The sequence below is a fragment of the Capsicum annuum genome, unplaced genomic scaffold (genome assembly GCF_002878395.1).
Source record: "Capsicum annuum cultivar UCD-10X-F1 unplaced genomic scaffold, UCD10Xv1.1 ctg80831, whole genome shotgun sequence".
Taxonomy (NCBI): Eukaryota; Viridiplantae; Streptophyta; class Magnoliopsida; order Solanales; family Solanaceae; genus Capsicum; species Capsicum annuum.
The window spans coordinates 9,156-18,171 of NW_025891504.1; the positions used below are offsets into that span (position 1 = coordinate 9,156).

The 9,016-nt window shown below is 38.4% G+C and overlaps 1 protein-coding gene across 1 annotated transcript in view; it reads left to right on the forward strand.

Moving 5' to 3' along the window:
• Positions 1 to 9,009, forward strand: part of LOC107850805 — an 18,157-nt gene extending 9,148 nt beyond the window's left edge. The window contains exon 4 of the mRNA XM_047405690.1: positions 8,894 to 9,009. The gene's annotated coding sequence lies outside the window, so the exon portion shown is untranslated. The remainder of the gene's footprint in view (positions 1 to 8,893) is intronic.
• The last annotated feature ends 7 nt before the right edge of the window (positions 9,010 to 9,016 follow it).

Consider the following 9,016-nt stretch of genomic DNA (forward strand, 5'->3'; position numbering starts at 1 on the left):
ATATGAAATTTAAAACTGAAAACCCAAAAAGATTTTCTTTGGTAATCATAGATTTCACTTTGTATAGGGATGTTAAAGCTGAAAAATTCAAAAACATTTTCATCAATTCTTTTGAAAAATTGTTATTTTCTTTTCTTCTTAAAGTTTCGAAGAAAAAAAAAGAAAAAGAGTTCAATTGGCCTCTTTGGCATGACTTCACGAACTACGCACACCTGATTCTCCCCTTTCAAGGATGAGATACTTAGGCGCCCTTCTAGGGTTTGGTGATTTTTTTTCAAGAAAAAAAAAAGAGGTTTTGAAAAATGTTGAACTCTAACATATTTGTTGCCTCTTGTTCAGTTAGTTTAAGGTGGTTGGTTTGTGGTTTCCTGGCTGGTCCTCCATATCACACCAAATCCAAGGAAGGGTTAGTTGTGTCCAACAAGGATATAGAGAGTGGCATCATGGATGAAACAAAGAGTCAGGAAATTGAGAGTTTAAAGGAAGAGAATTTGAGACTGAGACAACAAATGATGGGAAAGTATCGAGCTTGGGCTAGTGGGTTGCCTCCACCTCCCTTCCCTACTTTGACCTTGCAAATACCTTGAGTCTTCCACCAAAATCGTAAAGTCAGTTTCCTACTGTTGTTGATGCACCACAACATGCCTCAGAATCCATTCCACGTCAGATGCACCTCAACACTTCTACCACTCTTTCTTTATCTCCTCAGTATAAGTCTACCACATTCACAGCACCACATACCGTCTGTGCTTTGTTGCTCAACCTTCTACTAAGGCTTATACTTTGTCTATCAATCCAACGATTGTGCTTCCCCAGTCCACTAGTGACTCCGAGTTCAATACTGTTGATGATCATTGGTATACTCTTGAGCCTACAGTTAAGTTAAGTGAACCGCCAAAATTTCTTGCTAAGAAGCCTAGCATGCCAAAAGAGCCAGAGAAAATGGTTGGGAAAGTGAAGAGTGTAGAAAATGATATGAAAAATTCCCCTGGACTTATGGACTATGAAGATGTTTCATATAAAAAATGGGTCATGTCTTCAAGTGTTAACCTTCCTCCCAACTTTGAGACATCAAAATTTAGGGAGCCTGATGGACAGAAGGATTCTGTGAAACATTGGGGACGACATTGCAATCAACCAAGGGAAACTGAAGGAAAGAAGAAGGAAAACTCACCTATTATCATAACAGGGCCAAAGCAGAGTTTGAGTGGTCCAACCCACCAATACTGTCAGCCTCAATCCCTAGCTTACATATCAGATCCACATAACCACTTGCAACAAGGTTTCTTTCTGTGAAATCCAAGAATTCCCATTCCAATTCCTAGATATCCTGTGAACAATGCACAATTGTATGCTCATCCATCTTCTTATCCACAATGGCATGCATCTGTCCCTCAACATCGTCCTCGACCCCCACAAATTTACCAAGGGACCTCTAAATCCAAATTTCATTCGAGGATAGAGTTCGCAAAGAGGAGGAAGGAAAAAGATAATTTCACTCCTATTGGGGAATCCTATGCCAGTTTTTTCCAGAGATTGGTACAGTAGAGCATGATCACTCCTCTCCTAGGGTATACTCCTGACCCGCATTCAAGAAACTTTGATCCTAATGTGCGATATGCATATTATTCTGATGTTCAGGGTCATAGTACTGAAGATTGTCACACTTTGAAAAGAGAAATAGAAAAGATAATTCAAGATAAATTGATTGTGGTGCAAAACATTGGCCCTTCGACCATCCCACAGAGTTCTTCACCAGTACGCGGTACTGCACAATATGTGGGAGACAATGAGTTAGGCATGGGGATCCAGAGCTTATTTGTTGAAGGAAATGTGTCTGACAGTGGTGGAAGCTCTAGTTATGTTGATATGCAAACCAGTGGCTAATATGTCAGGCTAAGCAATTGAAAAGTCACCCCTCTCCCTACTAGGAAGAGGTCTGCTACTTTGTTTTGTTTTCTATTCTTTTTTTCGAATTATTTCAGGGTTGTAGTTCGGGATCTATCTTGTTTTGTCCCTTTGTTATTTATGTTCAAACCCTTTTATCTTTTATTTCAACTAAATGAAGTGTCCTTTTCCTTTTGTGTTTCAAATATGTGATGTTTGTTTGTTTTCTTTATACAGTCACTTTATGTTGATTCTAGTGATATGACATACCTACGGAATTTTCAGTCAGATCTTAAAATCCAGCTTAATCATGAAGCATTGAATCAGAGAGTTAAATTTAGAAAAAGTGAGCATCTGAGAAAATAAATAGAGTGTTGGGGCATTTGGTGATCAACTTGAAGCCTTCTTTGAAAATTGAGAATTTTTGAGAATCGCAAGGATAACTTGGTCATCAATTGAAAGACATGTCTTAATTAGGTCAAATATTGTCTACGTGATCCTATCAAGAGGAACAGGAAGAAAATTAGCTCCAGGAAGTCATGAGTCCTTCAGCATGAGGAATGTACAAGAAAGTGGAGTTGTATGCTGGGAAAGTGTAGAAAAAGAGGTGGCACACATGCTCGGGGAAAGTTAGTGTTGCAAAACATTTCATAAGTGATCTTGATCGTGCACTTTCGCATTGCATGCTATGTACTAGCATTTTCAAGAATTGATATGATGACGGCATTTTATTCTGCTATCCAAACACTATGTCATCCTTTGTTTACCCCCATTTGGGCCTTAGTGTTATTTTCTTTCATACCCCTCTTTTGGAATCAAGATAAGAGTAAACAAAATTCAAAAAAATATGTCAAAAAAGAAAGAAAAGATGAGTGTCAAGAAAAATAAAGTCAGAAAAGTCCCAAAGACAAAAGAGTCAACAAAAGAAAAAAATAAAATCAAGTGAAAGAATAAGCTGCCAGAATTACGCATGACCTGATTCTCCTCTCTAGAGGGTGAGATACGTAGGCTGCCCTAATCAGGGCTTGGTCCAACCAAATAAATAATTTAGAGTCACCCAGTCAAAAGAATCTGGGGCATGAGTTAATCCTCATTGTTTGAGTCGATTCCAAAAGTTGTAAGTCCTACCCAACTTCAAGTGTCGTTTGGACCCCATGCCATCCTTTCTTTCTAACCTTATCCAAAAGCCAAGTCACAACCAAAGAAAGACCTTCAGATCAATCTTTGAGGATGTTAAGGCTGAGCATGCAAGGGATATGATGATGAATTTGGGAACAATTTGTCTTCGGAATTAAGAGAGAAATAAAAATGAGAGTCTTATTGGTGAAAACCCTTACGGGAACCATAAGACGATGGTAAGTTAAGAGAAATAAAAATGAGAGAGTCTTATTGGTAAAAACCCTCACGGGCACCATAAGACGATAGTGAGCCAAGAGAAAATAAAAGAAGCTTGTTGGAAAAAACCCTTTAAGGAGCCACTAGCCCAATGGGTCTTAAATGCAATTGACCTAAGAAAGAAACTCAGTTTCAAGGCCATTAACTCAACAACAATGGGTAGAAAGTTTGGATGAAAAGATCAAGCTGCTTAATCCAAAATGCATGGCATAATCATTAGTGTTGACTGCCATTTTTAGATGAATTTTTCGTTTCTTTGTTTTAAAAGGAGACATTCTTTGTCTTTTCTTTCTTTTCTTTATTTTAATTTTATCTTTCTTGAGTCAGTTATCAAAACAAAAATTGTCATTCTTTTTTTCATTTCTTGTCTTTGAGTCAAGTCCGTGTCAACACAAGTGAGAAAAGATTTAAAACTGGCTACCAGCTTCTTTAATTGCACAAAACAAGACAAAATCTAGCATATGAAAGAGACATGATTGTGAGCCCAAAAAAGGCATGCAGGAAGTGTTGTCAACAGAGAAGTCGGGGAACTCATGGAAATACCAAGGTTCAAAGGGTTTATTTGATAAACACGACAAAGCAGAAATACTGTGTTTGTTTCAGAGTCACTCTTAATAAACTGAGTTTGGTCAATGATACAATAAGTCAATGATATATGCTAATGGTTGGAAGCAAAGCTAAATGTGATGGGGGTAGGAGCAATTGCCTCAAAAGCCAAAGCCAAAAACTAGCCACCATGTTTTTAAACTCACAAGTTTTCTTTGTATGTAATAGAAATACATGTTGCATTCAGATCAAGGATTTCAGAGCCTAAACATCAAAGGCCATAATTTATCACCTCAAGAAATGTAAGAGGCAAGGTTGCTGCACAGGTTTGGTAATCAAAATCACGGTAAAACTCATAATTCAAGATCTCTAGGAGACACACTTCCTTGTTTTAGTAATTCAAGCAGCTTTGGTAAGGAGACACACTTCATTGTTTTGATAATTCAAACAACATTGGTAAGGAAGCACACTTCCTTGATTAGGTAATTTGAATTTTTCTTCTTTGGTAATGAACTTCCTAACTTAAGTCTTGATTCCTAGAAGACGTACCTTTTAGTCGAGTCATTCACCTTGACTCCTAGAAGACGTACATTTTAGCCGAGTCATCCCCTTTGATTCCTATAAGACGTACCTTTTAGTTGAGCCATTCCCTTTGGCCCCTAGAAGACGTACCTTTTAGTCGAGTCATTTCCTCTGATTCCTATAAGACGTACCTTTTAGTCGAGTCATTCCCTTTGATTCCTATAAGACGTACCTTTCAGTCGAGTCATCCCCCTGGATTTCTATAAGACGTACCCTTTAGGCGAGTCATCTCCCTTGATTCCTAACAGACATACCTTTTAGTCGAGTCATTCCAATTAACTCATAGAAAATACATTTCTTTATTTGGGATAATTTTCTTTTCAGTTTTGATATGATTTTAGGAGCATGACCGAAGCACAGGGCGCATAAATGGAAAACCAAGCAACAAGGTGAAGAAATTAAAAGTTAAATAGATTGAAAAATACCAAGTCAGGAGTCTGCCTGTAGAACAGGGTGAAAAAAAATTGAAAGCATATCAACAAGTTGATGAAATAGCAAGTCAGGAACCCGCCTGGAGAACAGGGTGTAGAAATTGAAAAGCATAGAAACAAGTTGATGAAATAGCAAGTCAGGAGCCCACCTGCAGAACAGGGTGAAAAAATTGAAAGCATAGCAACAAGTTGATGAAATAGCAAGTCAGGAATCCGTCCGGAGAAAAGGGCGTAGAAATTGGAAAGCATAGCAACAAGTTGATGAAATAGCAAGTCAGGAACCCACCTGGAGAACAGGGTGAAGAGATTGAAAGGCAAGCTACAAGTTGAAGAAAGTGCAAGTCAGGAGCCCGCCTGAAGAATAGGGTGAAGAAACTCAAGTCAAGGAAAGCTGCATAGATTAGAATTTTTGTAATTTCATTTATGTTTTAACTTGTAATTTTCATTTTTGATGTAATAACAGAGCCGTAGACCGAAACCTCGACGGGACCTCACTCGACTCTCCAAATCGATATTGTCCTTCTCTTTCCAATCCTTTGAGATACCCGGGACTTGATTCCCTCATAACTTGGGTAGGTAGGATGTCCTAAGTCAAGACTTGGTGTCCCTCCTTCCTTCTGTTTCATTCTTTTAATAATGGCCGGGACAGAATTCTATCTTGTTCTCCACTTCTTTGTCTGAAAACATTTCATGTTTACATTCAAAGGGGGCATGCTGTAGACACCTAATTTTGTCCCTCCCATTTCCAATTTTATTCTTTTTTATCTCACATTACCACGCACTCTCACCCACATGATTATACCCTCCATAAAATGAAAAAAATAACAACCCTTAACAAATTTTATCTTGTTTTGATTCTATCCTAACAAACTTTATCCTAATCACCTATCTCTACAACCCCTCATCCCACCTACCCATGTGACCTTACCCCCTACCCCACATTTATTTTTCTTTCTAACAAACTTTCTAAAAGGAAACAAAAGGAGGGGTCCACAAGGATAAACAGAAAAGACATATACATACACCCTATATATAATTCAAAGGAGCGGGGGAGGGGGGGGGATTCTTTTTTTATTATATACATACACACATAGGGAACAAGAATAACATAGACGATTCATGCTTCTTCTCCATTTTTCTATCAATACAACACATACACGAATAAAGAGAAAGAGAGGAGGGAGATCTCTCAATCATCTTTTTCTCGACAAAAAATACACTCGCATACTCTCAGTATGCCGAAAAACATACCCTCTCACCAGAAACACATTCTCTCACAAAAAAAACATACGAACACACACACCTAATAAGAAAAATGAGATAATAGAGGGCGATTGATAGGGATTTGGGAAAAGAATAGCGATATAGGAGTGTTTTGACGGAAATTCGGCAAGAAACAGCGAAGATGGTGCGAGATCTGTCGTTTTCTTAAGTTTTTTCGGCGAACCTTTCGCCGGAATTAGTTTATAGGTCATCGTCTACTCATTTCATTCCCAAAATCCAGAGATCTCGTCAGTTTCCTTAGATTTGGATGGAAAAACGACGTGTTCACCGAAATCTGACCCTTCTCATTGGTTTTGATCACTGTCAACTCACCGGAGTTTAGTTCCTATAGTTTTTTTTTTAGTTCTTCACCGGATTTGGAGAGCTTTGGGTTCGTCTGTTTCATGATTGGTTATTCAATATCGTACTTTAGGGGTATCTCGCAATCTAGTGGGTTCAATATTTATGAGTTGGAGCTTGGCTCGTTGTTGGTGTCTCCGTTCGAGGATTTAGGTGTTGGATTTTTTTTATTATCAACAAAAACAAGTTCTATTGAGGTCCATTTCCTTAATCCTTTCTTTTTTCTTTATCTTGATTTGGTGAATTGAGTGTGATTATGCGTGGAGTGATTACGATTGTTTGATCTAGTTGATGTTATGGTTATGTGCTAGACGATTTGATTTCGATGATATGTGGAACGAATTTGAGTAATTTTGGTGGTGATTGATAAAAAGGGAACTCGGGTGGGAATAGAGAAATTGATAAAATTAGAATGTAGATTAACTTTGGTTTATTGTTGTTTAATTAGGAATAAACATGAATGTGATAAATTTATGACCTGTTGAAATGGATAGGCAATATAGGTTCGGGTAGGCAGAAATCTTGGATGTGATGTGTTTGATAGAATGTTTAAATGTGTGTTTTGAACATTTTGTTTAGTTAATCAGCTTATTTAATTCAAATGTATTATATGACCGGGGAATGCCCCGAGGGATTTGTGTTTATTCACCGGGGAATGCCCCGACATATTATGTTGGCTGAAGACGTTCGTGAGGAAGGCCTGGGGCGTCGGGTAAAGCATAGGAGTAGTTTAGGATTAGTTTAGAATAGAATAGGTTTACATTTTTACATTTTACATTTTTCATTTTTCAGGACTGTATGATTGGACTGGACATTATATTTTGGATTATTTTGTTTTGTTTGCTTGAGTGATTGTTTTTGCGTACTTTGTGTGGTTTATGCATTTGTAATGTTAATTTAGACAATACGCTCTGCCAAGCGACCGCAGTCAAACCACGGGATCGAGGGGTGCCTAACACCTTCCCCTCGGTCAACAGAATTCCTTAGTCGGAATCTCTGTTCGCAAACCAGTATTAAAGAGTCAAAACCATTTTGAAAAAGGATATCCATAAATGACTTGGCACACTCGATTTATGCCAAGTGGCGACTCTGAATTTTGATTGTTAAAAATAATCCTTTTTCGAAACAAATTTTCATCTTTTGTCACTTTAATAATTAAAACCCTTTCGATCCTTAAAACATAATCTTTTGGAGTACGAAAAAGGGGTGTGACACTCATGCTTCAGTTCAGTGACAAAAATATATTTCTGGAGTTGGGGTCTTTGGATCAAGCAAGGATGAGTAGAATCCAAATTGCATTTCATCAACAATATACACAGCGTAATTCCACAAGTGGAGTCAGGAAAGGATAAGATATACGCCGACCTTAACATTACATTTGGAGGGCAGAGAGATTGTTTCGGATAGACCTTCTGCTTAAAATTGCATTACATAGCATGTGTCATACAACTTAACAAGGAACTATGGGTGTTAGCCCATAGTTCGGGCGGGCTCTGGGAAAATCTTTGGGCAAAACCTCTTGAGCAGTAACCCTACAGCCTATTAGGATTTTTTGCAATTTTCAATGGGTGTTAGCCTATGGATTAGTGGGTGTGGGTGCAGTCTCCGAGATGGATTCGGGTGAAACTTCTTAGGCAGGCTTGTGACGATTTATTTAATAGGACTAGCTGGTTTAGAGAGGCGGACAGAGGTTTTTCTTAAAGCATATAAACGAAATAACAAAAATTGAGGATTTCTTGCGATTTTTGGTGGTTGTTAGCCTATGAATCAGAGGGTGGGTGCGGTCTACGGGATGACATTTTGGCAAACCTTCTTGGGCAAGCCTGTGACGACTAACTAATTGGGAGGTGTTGATTTGGAAAGGCAGGGAGAGTTTTTTCTTAAGCCAAATGAGCGGGAAACTAAAAATTGTAATTTTTTTTGTAATGTTCAATGTGTGTTAGCCTATGGATCGGTGGATGAGTGTGGTCTCTGATATGAGATTTGGGAGAAACTTTTGGGCGATCCTGTGATGACCTATTAAATTGGACGTGTTGGTTTTGATACGCGGGCGAAATTCTTAAGACATATGAGCGAAATAGCAAAAACTGAGGATTTCTTGCAATTTTCGATGGGTGTTAGCCTATGGATTAGTGAGTGGGTGCGGTCTCCGGGATGGGATTTGAGTGAAACTTCTTGGGCGGGCCCATAACAAACATTTAAATGGGAGGTGTTGATTTGGAGGGGCGGATGGAGGTTTTTGTAATCTTATTAATGTCTATGCAATTTTGAACTTTCTATGTATGATTTGATTTTAATTGACTTGGTTTATATTTCCTGTTGCGCTTTGATGTCCATGTACCTTTAATTACTAGCCGATTTAGAGTATATTTTGTGTGAGGAAATGTTGGCCAGACAGCTGAACTTTGTAGACTTCCCTTATCTTGTAGATACCCCGAGAAGTGAAAGGAGAAGTGCATTAATGGCTGGTAAGCAAATAGCAACGGCCAAGCTACCAAATTACCCGAAGTTAAAAGTAAAGTTTCCGAGCAGTGGACCGGCTGCAATTCAGC